This window comes from Triticum urartu, chromosome 1A, assembly GCF_056163025.1.
Source record: "Triticum urartu cultivar PI428250 chromosome 1A, HENAU_Tu73, whole genome shotgun sequence".
Classification (NCBI taxonomy): Eukaryota; Viridiplantae; Streptophyta; class Magnoliopsida; order Poales; family Poaceae; genus Triticum; species Triticum urartu.
Genome location: NC_141873.1, coordinates 100843936 through 100860237, shown reverse-complemented (window position 1 = coordinate 100860237; position 16302 = coordinate 100843936). Strand labels below are relative to the sequence as shown.

The window sequence follows — 16302 nt, the reverse complement described above, 5'->3', positions numbered from 1 at the left end:
TGATCTTTTTTGGAAGCGTCGCCGTGGAGTTGCTCCTTCTCCCCACAGCTTGGGCTCCGGAGAGAAACCTCAGATTCGTTGGATCGGGCGATAGAGGCGTCTTCGTGTCTTTCTCCTCTTTGGAGGCATCGTCTCGGAGCAGGCTACGACTGAGAGACTGGAGGATGATGGCATCTTCGCCGTCGATGGCGGCATCTTCGCCGCGTGGTTTGCTGAGGCGGGGCGCTGGTGTCTGTTTGGCAACGATGATGGCGTCGAGAGGAGCTTGGGTCGCGGCGTGGTCTTGGTAGTCGGTTCTTCCCGGCGTGTTCGAGGTGTTCTTTTGGGCACGGTCGGCGCAAGTCCTGCATATTTCCCCTGTGTTGCTCGTCGTCAAAGTCGGAGCTGTCGGTTGCTTGCACGTGTGGCCATCTGTTGGCATGTGCCGGCGTGGCTTCTGTTCCATGTCGGTGGCCAGGTTGGCCGGTGGTGCCCATATCATATGGGTTGTGCTGTATCGATTTTAGCCCGGTTTTCAGTCAATTAACCGGGCAATTCTCTTCTTCTTAATCAATGAAAATGGCAAATCTTTTGCCTCGTTTCAGAAAAAAAGAATATGAGTAGTGCTAACGATGTACTATTCGTAACAGATTTTAATTCAGATTTGCTCATTCTCATCTAGATGAGAATTAACAAAGTCTCATCTATTCCCACACTATTTGATTAACCAAAATAAATAAATAAAAATCCCTATGAATCTCTGTGCAAAATCCCATTTCAGTTTTGTATAAAGTTCCGACTCACACCTGGCATTTTGTTTCTCGAGCTGTAAACTGAATTTGGTCTCGAGACAAATTTTCTTTTCAAAATATAGATCGCAATGTTTTTATTGTGCCTGTTTCAGTCCATGGGTAGCACGAAAGAGGTGGAATGGAAGCACCGGCTGAGTCCTCGAGCTGCAGCGACATCTATGCGAGCTGGACAAATCCTCTGGCGATGGTGCCGTTGGCGCCCCGGGGCAGGAACCCGCCGGGGACCTGCTCGTTGCGCGAGCCGTAGAGGATGCGCAGCGCCTCCGCCGGGGTCCGCTGGTACCCGAGCGAGTCCACGCCGGCGCCGAGGATGTTGCTGATGGTGCGTCGCTCCGCGCCCTGATGCCGGTCCAGCACCTTGACCCCCTCGTCCTTGGCGCCGCAGCCGGACAGCTCGTTGCGCCAGTCGGAGATCCGGCGCGTGAACTCGGCCACCGTGTGCCCCTTGTAGGGCGCCACCGTCTCGTCGGCGCGCTGGTACAGCAGCATCCTGATCACCGCGTCCTGCCCGGCCTCCACCGCCAGGACGCTGGCGTGGAGGCGCTTGGAGGCGTAGCCCATGAGGTTGGGGCTGATGCCGACGGCGGCGGCGGCGGTGACGTGGGGCAGGATGTAGGAGGCGAGGAGGAAGTTGACGGTGCCGTTGTAGGCGTCGAAGGGCGGGTCGAGGCGCGCGCCCAGGGCGTCGTCCATGATGGCGGCGAAGCGGTCGGCGCTGAGGTCGATGGGCGGGCGCGGGAACCCGCCGTTGGCCTGCGTGATGGCCCTGATGTGGCCCACCTCCTGGTACCCGAGCTCCGCGGCGATCTCGGTGGTGCGGAAGTCGAGGCTGGCCTTGCGCGCGCCGACGGGGGCCGGGCCGCCCGCCGAGAGGTTGCGGTCGAGGTAGTCGATGCCGCGGCCCAGCGCGGCGTGGAGGAACCACTCCGCCTCCACGAACTTGGGGTTGAGCAGGAACTGCAGCTGCTCCATGTCGCTCGGGTACACCGCGATGGCGCCCCGCCGCGGCAGGCTCGGCCGGCACCGCGGGTCGTCCGTCTGTGTGACTGTGATGGTCGCCGCGAGCGCGACGACCTGCAGGCCCGCGGCCAGCAGCTGCAGCAGGAATGCGCCGTGCGCGCGAGCCATGGCCAGGGAGGACGGAGCGCCGGTCGTGCCGTGCTGGTGAGAGCTCGCGTGCTTGGCTCTGCTCTGCTCTGCCCATGCTCGTCCGTGTATTTGTGCTGCGGGCTGGGGGTCTGGTAATGGTTAGCGTGGATTTAGGAGGGCATGAGGTTGGCAGGACACGAAATGCTCGCGTGCCCATCACCACGGCGGGGGCGCGGCTGTGGCTGATGTTGACCAGGGATTTGGTAAAATTTCTCTTAACCGTGCCCAAATGATCGCATGTTCTCTAGAGCGTTCTGTATTTTGAACCGTGCCCAAATCCCGTTCGATCGAAAATCAAGCAGCAAGAGTCCGACCTCAGGGTCCACCATAGAAAGGCATACCTCAGTCCCAGAATAGCATGCATACGGGAGCCATATTCCAATCATGTGAACTACTAGTAATCTGTATTTTTTTCGGGAAACACAACTGTGCTTTTCTTTTTTCGGAAAGCACATACCGTGCCTTTTTTCTTCTTCTAGGAAAGCACAATTACAAAAACATATTGTCAAAGCACTGCTTCTCGAAAAAAACCTTTTTTCTCGAAAGGGCACATGCTAACTAGTTGCTCCTGAAATTTTATAGGAACTAGAGGATGCCCCGCGCTTTGTTGCGAAAATTGGTTGATGAAAAGTTAGGTTGCTAACTTGGGAATCATAATTTAAAATACACATAACTTATTACGTTTGATTATGTATATTTGTAAAAATATTTATTGAATATAAGTAGAATAATTGAATAGAAAATATTTTTTCATGCATGGTTGAATGGTGTGATGGGTCTTTCTCTATGCATGATTGCATGTTGAGGTGGGCCTTATCCTACTTATAATTATATGATGAGGTGGCATTGCTTACATGTTGAGATAAATAAGTTAGTGGGCAACTCTCTCTTAGGTATATAGGGTTCTAAAGGATAGCAATTTTGTTAGGGAAGAAATCGTTTGTGTTCTTTTGGTTTGTAGAAATGGATTCCTGTTCCTATATAGGATAAAACTATTTTTCTTCATATTTTAAAGGAAAAAACATTAACCTAGACTCAATGAATTTTTTTTCTATCGTATACGTCAAATGACATCTCTTTTCCTATAAAAATTGAGATATATATGTCATCTTATTATTTTCAGTTCCTATAATATTTCTATCATACGAACCAAATGAGACCTCAAACTATGACTATGGACTAACAGAGAGTAGTTTAATTAGGTTGGTCATCAGAATGATATATAGAATTAATACATCGTCATGAGGAAAAACTGACCTCTAGTTGAGTAATCCGTAATCCGCACCTGAGGTCATATCCTTTAGGATGAAGACTCGTATGCTCGTAGTGAACAATAAAAGTGAAAAAACAGCATTTTTTTTCAAAGAAATCTAATGGCTTTAGGAATTCAAGATGCTCAGATGCGGTAGGAGCGTCCAAATTTTGGTGGTCAAATGACATACGAGCAGCTCATTGCCAAATAAAAGGAAGAAACAGGTGAATCTTTTCTTTTATTAGTTTTTTTGATAAAAGAAGGGCCCGTCCCTTCCGATTTCCATTAAAGAAACTAGCATCAGGTTTAAACGATTACACAACTAGAAGTTCAAGACACCATCAACATCTACAAATACTAAGGAACGACCAAAGCACTACGAACTGCCCCCCTAAGGCAAACTGGCAAAAGCACAAAGCAAAATACGTCTACTTTATTACAGACCGGAATAGCTGCACACATGACCTTTTATGCACGACAGGTGGACGATGGTAGGATCTGACGTTGCTTAGGTATGGAGGGATTCAATCCAACAATTATTACCCTATGTCGTCTATGCATCGTCCGCAAAATCATCGGCTGTGTAGCATTGCTCATTACAGACCAGACGAGATCTAAGGATCCAGCCACAGCAACCAAAGTCTTTTGATCATCTAAACACAAAATAAACTACCACTAGTAGAAAACGAGCCTATTGTCCCGGTTCGTAAGGGCCTTTTGTCCCGATTTCTGAACCGGGACTAAAGGGTCGGTACTAATGCCCTGTCCCTTTAGTCCCGGTTCAATCCAGAACCGGGACTGATGGGCCTTCACGTGGCATGTGCGCGGAGCCCAGGCAGGAGGGCCTTTGGTCCCGGTTGGTGGCACCAACCGGGACGAATAGGCATCCACGCGTCAGCATTTCTGTGGCTGGGGTTTTTGTTTTTCTGAAGGGGGGGAGGGGGGGTGGGTTTGGGGGTTTTGGGGGGGTTAATTTAGGTGTTTCATATATTGTGTTAGCTAGCTATAATTAATAGAGAGAAGTGTCCTCTCTTATGTCCGTGCTTGATCGACGCTACGTACTATTCATACGTATAGAGAGGACTAGACACGCTAGCTAGCTAGTAAGCAAACGAAGGAAACAGAAGATCGTCATGAACATATATGCATACAGAGAGAAGTGATATCGACCACCTCTCCTTCTTCGAGAGATTGGTTGAACAACAAGTTCTCGTATATCTATCCGACACTACCGGCTACATATATACAATAATTATCTCTTACAAATATAATCTCCTAACATACGGACGCATGGTCCACATAGTATTCTCCGTCTTCAGCGATCACGTGGTCAAGAAAGAATGCCGCCAATTCCTCTTGAATTGCTCGCATGCGAGCTGGTGCTAGGAGTTCATCCCGCTTCCGAAACATCTAATTTAAAGAAGGAGGTCAATATATATATATATATGAATGAATGAAACTCAACACAAATGATGGTAATAAAATAAAATTGTGAATGTTGTTATTTACGCACTTCATATTGTTCGTCAGAGTAGCCCCGCTCACAGGTCGTGTGGCGGATGGACTCGCAAACGTAGTATCCACAGAAATCATTCCCTTGTTCCTGCCACAACCACTTTACAAGAAATAGAGGTCAATCAAACTGAAAAGCAAGAATGCCAAATGGTATTGATGAAACTAGCGCTTGAATCACTAGGAGATGCGCGGAACATGCTACTATAGTACTTACTTTCGGGTGTCTAAATTGCAGCTTCTTCGGCAGTCCCGGAGCTTTTTTGGTGAATTTTCTCCAAACCCTGCCAGACAAAGAAAACAATTACTTGATATATCAGGAAATGAACAAAGTTGCTGATATGGTGGATAATGATCGATTTAACTTACTTCTCAAGCATTTGAGTCATGTCCGCATAGTCCTGGGGATCTTTTCGTCTCGAGTCTAAGACAGTTACTAGTCCCTACTCAAGCTTAATCTCTAGGAGAATATAGTGGAAACTGCACACGCATGCATAACTCATCAATTACATTACTATAACCTTGACTAATATATAAGGGAAACCGAATATGCACAAGACATTAACACTCACTTGAAATTGTAAGAAAAGAGTATTATATTTTTGTTTCCATTTATTACCAACGATCGTAGCAAGTTGGCCTCGGTATCTGCGGCATGAAATTTAACCTGAGTTGCATCTATGAGATTTGTGTTAATGAACCCAATATCACCGATTTGTCTTTTCTTCAATTGGACGATCTTCAATCTGCATAATATAGTGAGGATAATTATAAATACATGCAATGAAAGAGCTGAGCTATATAGAGAGACTTAATGACAGAAGTAGTACTACTTACAGACAGTAGCAGGTGACCGCTGCTTTATCGAGGGCCAATTGATTGAAAAACTGAAAGAACTCTTCAAATGGAACAGGCAACAGTTCAATTCCAACGAGGTCATGCTCCTTTTTAACTCTCACATACAAAGTACTCCTCCCCCAGACTCTCTGCAGATTTTCAAGTACCAATCATGCAATCTTCGCATCATCATTGATAGAGATCTTTCATCTTTGACGAGAGGCTTCCCGTACTCGTATCTTTGTATCCGCACCTTCATGAAATCATAATGTACATCGTCGGGCAGGTAATCTCCAAATTGCTATAACCGGGCACCATCCTCGGATCATTAGCGACGATGTCGCTAGGCACCTTGAGCGGGGGGCACGATTGCTTCGCTTGTTCGCCGAGCTGGGCAATTTGTTTCCCAGCTCGTCGTCCTTTCAGCCTTTGATCACTGACAGTACTTCCCGACCGCTCCGCTTCGGCAAATGCCTTTCCAATAATGCGCTCATAGTTGCCTTTCGGCGGAGACTTGGGTGGTTTTTCAGGGCAGCCAGAGTGCGCTTCGCTTTCACCGGATCTACCTTCTCCTCCGGAGAGGTGGATGTTTCTTTGCTTTCACCCCTTCAAAGAAGTTCCTCACTTCTTCTCGCGCGATCTCGGCATTCTCCTCCAGGGTCCTCTCGTATGGTAACTTCTCTGGAGTCTTTAGAGAAGGACCGAATCTGTATGTCCTCCCGCCTTTGGCTGTACTGCTAGACGCCGGCAGAGCAGACGGAGCGGTTGTCTTCTTTACTTGCTTACGAGGCGGAGGAGAAGGACTACGACGCGCCGGAGCAGCCGGAGCGGCGGCGGGTCTCTTCCGCCCTTGCTGACGAGGCGGAGAAGGAGGAGGTTGGCTGCTCGGGCGCGCCGGCGCAGGCGGAGAAGGAGGCGGAGTGCCGCCACGCGCCGGAGAAGGAGCCGGCCGAGTGCCCTAATCGTCACTCGCCGGAGGAGGAGGCGGTGAAGGAGGCGGAGTGTCCTGACTCGCCGGAGGAGGAGGAGGAGGCGGAGGCGTCCAGTTCGGAAGGTTGATGAGCTCCTTCTGCCATAGGCATGGAGTCTTCAGAGCAGAACCCAAGCGAGTCTCCCCTTCACCGGTAGGGTGGTCAAGCTGGAGGTCCTCAAATCCCTCCGTTATTTCATCGACCATCACCCTAGCATATCCTTCTGGAATCGGCCGGCAGTGAAAAGTTTGAAGGAAATATGCCCTAGAGGCGATAATAAAGTTATTATTTATTTCCTTATATCATGATAAATGTTTATTATTCATGCTAGAATTGTATTAACCGAAAAAATAATACTTGTGTGAATACATAGACAAGCAAAGTGTCACTAGTATGCCTCTACTTGACTAGCTCGTTAATCGAAGATGGTTATGTTTCCTAACCATAGACATGAGTTGTCATTTGATTAACGGGATCACATCATTAGGAGAATGATGTGATTGACATGACCCATTCCATTATCTTAGCACCCGATCGTTTAGTATGTTGCTATTGCTTTCTTCATGACTTATACATGTTCCTATGACTATGAGATTATGCAACTCCCGTTTATCGAAGGAACACTTTGTGTGCTACCAAACGTCACAACGTAACTGGGTGATTATAAAGTTTCTCTACAGGTGTCTCCAAAGGTACATGTTAGGTTGGCGTATTTCGAGATTAGGATTTGTCACTCCGATTGTCGGAGAGGTATCTCTGGGCCCTCTCGGTAATGCACATCACTTAAGCCTTGCAAGCAAAGCAACTAATAAGTTAGTTGCAAGATGATGTATTATAGAACGAGTAAAGAGACTTGCCAGTAACGAGATTGAACTAGGTATTGAGATACCGACGATCGAATCTCGGGCAAGTAACATACCGATGACAAAGGGAACAAACGTATGTTGTTATGCGGTCTGACCGATAAAGATCTTCGTAGAATATGTAGGAACCAATATGAGCATCCAGGTTCCGCTATTGGTTATTGACCGGAGATGTGTCTCAGTCATGTATACATTTTTCTCAAACCCGTAGGGTCCACACGCTTAACGTTACGATAACAGTTTCATTATGAGTTTATATATTTTGATGTACCGAAGGTTGTTCGGAGTCCCGGATGTGATCACGGACTTGACGAGGAGTCTCGAAATGGTCGAGACATAAAGATCGATATATTGGACGACTATATTTGGACACCGGAAAGGTTCCGGGTGAGATTGGGACAATACCGGATCACCGGGAGGTTATCGGAACCCCTCGGGAGGTATATGTGCCTTATTGGGCCTTAGTGGAAAGGAGGGGAAAGGAGCAAGGGAGGGGGCGCCCCCCCCCAAGCCCAATCCGAATTGGGAGGGGGGCCGGCCCCCCCTTTCCTTCCTCCCTCCTTCCTCTTCCTTCCCTCTCCTACTCCTAATAGGAAAAAGGGGAGTCCTACTCCCTATGGGAGTTGGAATCCCGCCTAGGGCGCACCACCCTCCTTGGCCGGCCCCCTCCTCCACTCCTTTATATATGGTGGCAGGGGGCACCCCATAGACACAATAATTGATCATTGATCTCTTAGCCGTGTGCGGTGCCCCCCTCCACCATAATCCTCGATAATATTGTAGCGGTGCTTAGGCGAAGCCCTGCGACGGTAGAACATCAAGATCGTCCCACGTCGTCGTGCTGACGGAACTCATTCCCAACACTTTGCTGGATCGGAGTCTGGGGTTCGTCATCGAGCTGAACGTGTGCTAGAACTCGGAGGTGCCGTAGTTTCGGTGCTTGATCGGTCGGGCCGTGAAGATGTACGACTACATCAACCGCGTTGTGCTAACGCTTCCGCTTCCGGTCTACGAGGGTACGTAGACAGCACTCTCCCCTCTCGTTGCTATGCATCACCATGATCTTGCGTGTGCGTAGGAAATTTTTTGAAATTACTACGTTCCCCGAACAGTGGTATCCGAGCCTAGGTTTTATGCGTTGATGTTATGCACGAGTAGAACACAAGTGAGTTGTGGGCGATATAAGTCATACTGCTTACCGGCATGTCATACTTTGGTTCGGCGGTATTGTTGGATGAAGCGGCCCGGACCGACATTACGCGTACGCTTACGCGAGACTGGTTCTACCGACGTGCTTTGCACACAGGTGGCTGGCGGGTGTCAGTTTCTCCAACTTTAGTTGAACCGAGTGTGGCTACGCCCGGTCCTTGCGAAGGTTAAAACAATACCAACTTGACAAACTATCGTTGTGGTTTTGATGCGTAGGTAAGAACGGTTCTTGCTAAGCCCGTAGCAGCCACGTAAAACTTGCAACAACAAAGTAGAGGACGTCTAACTTGTTTTTGCAGGGCATGTTGTGACGTGATATGGTCAAGACATGATGCTAAATTTTATTGTATGAGATGATCATGTTTTGTAACCGAGTTATCGGCAACTGGCAGGAGCCATATGGTTGTCGCTTTATTGTATGCAATGCAATCACGCTGTAATGCTTTACTTTATCACTAAGCGGTAGTGATAGTCGTGGAAGCATAAGATTGGCGAGACGACAACGATGCTACGATGGAGATCAAGGTGTCGCGCCGGTGACGATGGTGATCATGACGATGCTTCGGAGATGGAGATCACAAGCACAAGATGATGATGGCCATATCATATCACTTATATTGATTGCATGTGATGTTTATCTTTTATGCATCTTATCTTGCTTTGATTGACGGTAGCATTATAAGATGATCTCTCACTGAATTTCAAGATAAAAGTGTTCTCCCTGAGTATGCACCGTTGCCAAAGTTCGTCGTGCCCAGACACCACGTGATGATCGGGTGTGATAAGCTCTACGTCCATCTACAACGGGTGCAAGCCAGTTTTGCACACGCAGAATACTCAGGTTAAACTTGACGAGCCTAGCATATGCAGATATGGCCTCGGAACACTGAGACCGAAAGGTCGAGCGTGAATCATATAGTAGATATGATCAACATAGTGATGTTCACCATTGAAAACTACTCCATTTCACGTGATGATCGGTTATGGTTTAGTTGATTTGGATCACGTGATCACTTAGAAGATTAGAGGGATGTCTTTCTAAGTGGGAGTTCTTAAGTAATATGATTAATTGAACTTAAATTTATCATGAACTTAGTACCTGATAGTATCTTGCTTGTTTATGTTTGATTGTAGATAGATGGCCCGTGCTGCTGTTCCGTTGAATTTTAATGCGTTCCTTGAGAAAGCAAAGTTGAAATATGATGGTAGCAATTATACGGACTGGGTCCGTAACTTGAGGATTATCCTCATTGCTGCACAGAAGAATTACGTCCTAGAAGCACCGCTGGGTGCCAGGCCTGCTGCTGGAGCAACACCAGATGTTATGAACGTCTGGCAGAGCAAAGCTGATGACTACTCGATAGTTCAGTGTGCCATGCTTTACGACTTAGAATCGGGACTTCAACGACGTTTTGAACGTCATGGAGCATATGAGATGTTCCAGGAGTTGAAGTTAATATTTCAAGAAAATGCCCGGATTGAGAGATATGAAGTCTCCAATAAGTTCTATAGCTGCAAGATGGAGGAGAACAGTTCTGTCAGTGAGCATATACTCAAAATGTCTGGGTATAATAATCACTTAATTCAATTGGGAGTTAATCTTCCGGATGATTGCGTCATTTGACAGAATTCTCCAATCACTTCCACCTAGCTACAAGAGCTTCGTGATGAACTATAATATGCAAGGGATGGATAAGACAATTCCCGAGCTCTTCGCAATGGTAAAAGCTGCGGAGGTAGAAATCAAGAAGGAGCATCAAGTGTTGATGGTCAACAAGACCACTAGTTTCAAGAAAAAGGGCAAGGGGAAGAAGAAGGGGAACTTCAAGAAAAACAGCAAACAAGTTGCTGCTCAGGAGAAGAAACCCAAGTATGGACCTAAGCCTGAAACTGAGTGCTTCTACTGCAAGCAGACTGGTCACTAGATGTCACGCCCTCGATGCGGCTATAGCTCCCACGTGTCGAGGCACGACTTAGAGACATAACCGCATTGAAAGCAATGTCGCAAGTCAGGCAATCATTACAACATCCCATGTAATATATAATAAAAGGGGGAGATACATAGTTGGCTTACACTCGCCACGTCACATCAGAGTACATAAATAACATCCATCGTGCAAACACTCAGGGCCCGACTACGGCGCCAAAATAGAAGAAAACCCAACATGCGACAAGGCCCTGAATCAAACCCCAACTAGGCACCACTACTGATCATCAGGAAAAGACACGTAGTATCGCTGAGAGTCCTCGTCGGACTCCCACTTGAGCTCGTACTCATCACCTGGAGCGGAATCACCTGGACCTGCATCTGGAGTTATAGTATCTGTGAGCCACAGGGACTCAGCAATCTCGCACCCTCGCGATCAAAACTATTTAAGCTTATAGGATTGGGTAAGGCAAATATAAGTGGAGCTGCAGCAAGCGACTAGCATATATGGTGGCTAACTTATTCGCAAAAGAGAGCGAGAAGAGGAGGCAAAGCACGAGCGAGAAGCTAGAGGAACAACCTGCGCAAGCATTACTCCAACACCGTGTCCACTTTCCGGACTCCGCCGAGAAGAGTCCATCACGGCAACACACTCAGTTGATTCATTTTATTTAATTAAGGTTCAAGTTATCTACAAGCGGACATTAACAAATTCCCATCTGCCCATAACCGCGGGCACGGCTTTCGAAAGTTAAATCCCTGCAGGGGAGTCCCAACTTAGCCCATGACAAGCTCTCACGGTCAACGAAGGAATAGACCTCCACCCGAGACACACCGATCAGGCTCGGTAACCAGGTACAACAAGACAATTCGACAGGTTAAAACAAGACCAGCAACACCGCCCGAATGTGCCGACAAATCCCGATAGGAGCTGCACATATCTCTTTCTCAGGGCACACTCAAATGAGACATCCTACGAGTAAAACCAACCCTCAAGTTGCCCCGAGGTGGCCCCGCAGTCTACTCGGTCGGACCAACACTCAGAGGAGCACTGGCCCAGGGGGGGGGGGTTAAAATAAGATGACCCTTGGGCTCCGGTAACCCAAGGGAAAAAGAGGCTAGGTGGCGAATGGTAAATCCAATGTTGGGCATTGCTGGAAAAGCTTTAATCAAGGCGAACTATCAAGGGGTTCCCATTATAACCCAACCGCGTAAGGAACGCAAAATCCGGGAACATAACACCGATATGACGGAAACTAGCGCGGCAAGAGTGGAACAAAACACTAGGCGAGAGGCCGAGCCTTCCACCCTTTACCAAGTATATAGATGCATTAAGATAACATAGCAATATAATGATATCCCAACAAGTAAGTAAATGTTCCAACAAGGAACGGCTTCCAGTCTTCACCTGCAACTAGCAACGCTATAAGAGGGGCTGAGCAAAGCGGTAACATAGCCAATCAATGGTTTGCTAGGACATGGTGGGTTAGAGGTTCAACATGGCAATTGGGAGGCTGACAAGCAAATGGTAGGCATCGTAGCATTGGCATAGCAAAGAGCGAGCAAACTAGCATAGCAAAGATAGTAGTGATTTCGAGGGTATGATCATCTTGCCTGCACAGTTGTCAGAGTTGACTGGATCCTCACAAGCAAACTCAACGGGCTCCTCGGTAGCGAAGTCGTCTCCTGGCTCTACCCAAACAAGACAAACAAGCAACAAGAATACAATCAACCACGTGCAAGACCAAGCAATAAGATGAAATGATGACATGCTATGCGGGATGCGATGCGGGATGCAAAATGCAAGATATGACAGGAAATGCATGAACCTGGCCCCAACTTGGAATTCCAAGGGTGCCACTGGAAATATGAGATGAAATCACTTGAAAACGATATAAAGATCATTGGAATCGGAGTTACGGTTTGGAAATGGCAAGCGTTTTAAGATATGACACCGGTCTGCGATTTACAGCAAGTAGGCATCTAAATTCAATGAGATGAACATGCTACAGCCACCAAACATGACAACAAAATACATGGCAGGGATGCACACAAGATGCTTAACAAAAGACTAGCACTGAGCCACGGCCAATTCATCCATTATGAGGTTCAAACAAGCATGACAAAAACGCAAATGCAAAACAGATTCCAGACTTAGTGAAATTAACACTTGTCTGAAATTTCAGATCACGAAGCCCTCTTCGGAGCAGCAAAACAACATGATACATGACCTGATTATGACAAAGAAGAACATGGCATGGAGCTACTCAACAAGCTTAACAAAAGACCCAAAGTGACCTGGGGCCAAAAGGGATCACAAAATATACTAACGGGCACACGAACATAGAAAAAACATAATCAGTTTTCAGACTTAGTGAAAACTGAGACATGCTGAAATATAACTCCCGAAGGCATGTAAACGAGCACGATGCACTCACTACGGTGCAAGTCATGGCAAGGCAAGCATACATCCATTAAGAAGGCACAAAATACAAGCTAGACATGGCAAGAACAATGGCATAGCATGCACGGATCAACTACAATAGCATCGGCAAAATCGCAAACGAGTTGACGATCTGCCCAGATTCACCACGAAGCAAAAGTAGAGCTCGATTGACTCAAGCTAGGGTGCTCCATAATTTGCAAACAAAGACATGGATGGATAGAGCATAACATGATTAACAAAACTCCTTTACTGATCATCCTCAAAAGAGGCACAGATCACTAGGAAACAAGCTGAACATATGGCATCATGAACTAAAATATCCCAGACTTAGTGAAAACAACTAAGTCCCTGAAAACAGATTTACCGGGTGCCTTACTTTGCAAGCTTGCACAAGTCACCACACACATCCTAAAAATGCATGGGTTGCACCTCTGGAAATAAGACAAAATCCTTAACAAAACATATGAAGGACTCACAGGCATAGCATGCACACAATAATCATGGCAAAAATGACAAAAGTCTAAGATGAACTAGCAGATCTGACAATTAACTCACGAAGCCTCCTTCTAACAGCATTTTGGGCATCAAGATGAGCTCAAATGAAAATGATGCAATGGAATGAACTAATTTACTCATCGAGACGAACATTTTGATATACTATATGTCCAAATCGGAGCTGCGGATGCAAAGTTACGGGGCCTCGAATAGGAGCATATGGAGTAAAAATTCTAAGGACTAGTAAAAAAAAGAGGGGTCAACCCTAGTCTCTCCTCAGATCCAGATCGGGGCGCGGTTCCTGAGGTGGCGGCGGCACTGTAGCTGACGGCGGCGGCGGCGCGGGCGGAGCGGCCGGCGACGAGGCGGCCGGCGGAGGCGGGGTCCCGGCCGCGGCGGCGACTTGGCGCGGTGGGGCGGCGCGATCTTCGAGGCGGCCGGCGTCGGGCTCTACTCTCGCCGGCGACGAGGAACGGGGCGGCCGGCGCCGGACTCGGCTGCGGGCGGCGGCCGGTCGCGGAGGGGGCGAAGGCGGCGTGGGCGGCGGGGTAGGCGAGGCTGGCGGCGGCGACTTCGGGCCGCGGGGGCCGGGAACGGGCCTCCCGGGCCGGCGGCTGAGAGGCGGCGAAGTGGGGCGCCCGCGCCACGTGGCGCGCCCCGGTAGGCGGCGGCGAAGTGTCCGGGAGGGTCGGACGTTGTCCGGCTCGCCCGAGATCTTTTTTTTTTTGGCTAGGGTTTCGGGGGGAGGAGAGATCCGAAAACGGGGGGTGTATATATAGGCATAGGAGGAGCTAGGGGAGTCAAAATGAGGCACGGTTTTCGGCCACACGATCGTGATCAAACGCTCTAGGACATGGAGCAGAGTTTGGTGGGTTTTGGGCCAAAATGGAGGTGTGTTGGGCTGCAACACACACGAGGCCTTTTCGGTACCTCGGTTAACCGTTGGAGTATCAAACAAAGTCCAAATGATACGAAACTTGACAGGCGGTCTACCGATGGTAAACCAAGGCCGCTTGGCAAGTCTCGGTCCAATCCGGAAATGTTTAATCCCCACACACGAAAGAAAGCTAGAAATGGCCACCAGAGGAGAACGAAGCGCCGGAATGCAAAACGGACAACGGGGAAAATGCTCGAATGCATGAGATGAACACGTATGCAAATGCAATGCACATGACGACATGATATGAGATGCATGAAAAAGAAAACAACACACGGAGACAAAGACCTGAACCTGAGAAATAAATATAACTTAACGCCGGAAATGGCAAGAGTTGGAGTACAAATAGGGAAAGTTACATCCGGGGTGTTACAACACTCCACCACTACGAAAAGATCTCATCCCGAGATCTAGGACTGAAAGAACTCCGGGTACTCAGAACGGAGGTGATCTTCACGTTCCCAGGTAGCTTCACGGTCGGAATGGTGTGACCACTTGATTTTGAGAAATTTGATTGACTTGTTGCGAGTCTTGCGTTCAGTCTCTTCAAGAATAGCAACTGGGTGCTCACGATAAGAGAGATCTTCTTGGAGCTCAATGTCCTCGAAGTTGACTGTGCGGTCAGGAGTCTTGAAGCACTTTTGAAGCTGAGAGACATGGAACACGTCGTGAATATTTGCAAAGTTTGAAGGAAGCTCGAGTTGATAGGCGAGGTCGCCTCTCTTGCTGACAATCTTGAAAGGTCCCACGTATCTAGGGGCAAGCTTCCCTTTGATACTGAAGCGACGAGTACCTTTCATAGGAGAGACACGGAGGTAAACATGATCTCCGATCTCGAAAGCCAAATCACGGTGCTTACTATCATAGTAGCTCTTCTGGCGGGATTGGGCTGCTTTGAGGTTATCATGAATGACTTTGCACATTTCTTTTGCTTCTATGATTAAGTCATTACCCAGCAGCTGACGTTCACCGGTTTCAGACCAGTTGAGAGGGGTACGACACTTCCTGCCATACAGAATTTCAAATGGGGCCTTGCCCGAACTTGCTTGAAAACTGTTGTTGTATGAGAATTCAGCATAAGGAAGACAATCCTCCCACTTCATGCCGAAGGAGATCACACAAGCCCTGAGCATGTCTTCAAGAATCTGGTTGACACGCTCGACTTGACCGCTTGTTTGAGGATGGAAAGCTGTGCTGAAGTGGATGTTGGTGCCCATGGCCTTCTGGAAAGAATCCCAAAACTTCGAGGTAAAGATGCTGCCACGGTCTGAAGATATCACTTGAGGAATATCGTGCAGAGAGACAATGCAAGAGGTATAGAGTTCCGCCAATTGAGCTGCAGTGATCGACTCTTTGATAGGCAGAAAGTGAGCCACTTTGGTGAGTTTGTCGATGACAACAAATATAGCATCATTGCCACGCTTGGACTTTGGAAACCCAGTCACGAAGTCCATTTCAATGTGGTCAAACTTCCATTCTGGAATGGCAAGAGGTTGGAGGAGACCAGCTGGCCTTTGGTGTTCTGCCTTCACTCTTCTGCAGACATCACATTCATTCATGAATTGAGCGATCTCGCGCTTCATTCGAGTCCACCAATAAGCTTGCTTAAGGTCCTGATACATCTTCGTGCTCCCAGGGTGGATGGAGAGGAGAGAATTGTGAGCCTCGTTCATGATCACTTTACGAAGTTCACCTTTGGGCACAACAATACGATCCTCGAAGAAGAGAGTGTCCTTGTCATCAAGGCGGTAGCACTTGTACTTGGACTGACTCTTGGCAATCCCAATCTTCACCTTTTTCACCATAGCGTCAAGAAGCTGGGCTTGGCGAATCTGGTCTTCTAAGGTAGGAGAGACTTGAAGGTTGGCGAGGAACCCTTGAGGAACAACTTGCAGATTAAGTTTACGGAAAGC

The 16302-nt window shown here is 47.9% G+C and overlaps 1 pseudogene; it reads right to left on the bottom strand.

Annotated features, from left to right (window-relative positions):
* Positions 1–716: 716 nt before the first annotated feature.
* LOC125512231 (ferritin-like catalase Nec2 pseudogene) lies at positions 717–2017 on the bottom strand (annotated as a pseudogene).
* Between the last annotated feature and the right edge of the window lie 14285 nt (positions 2018–16302).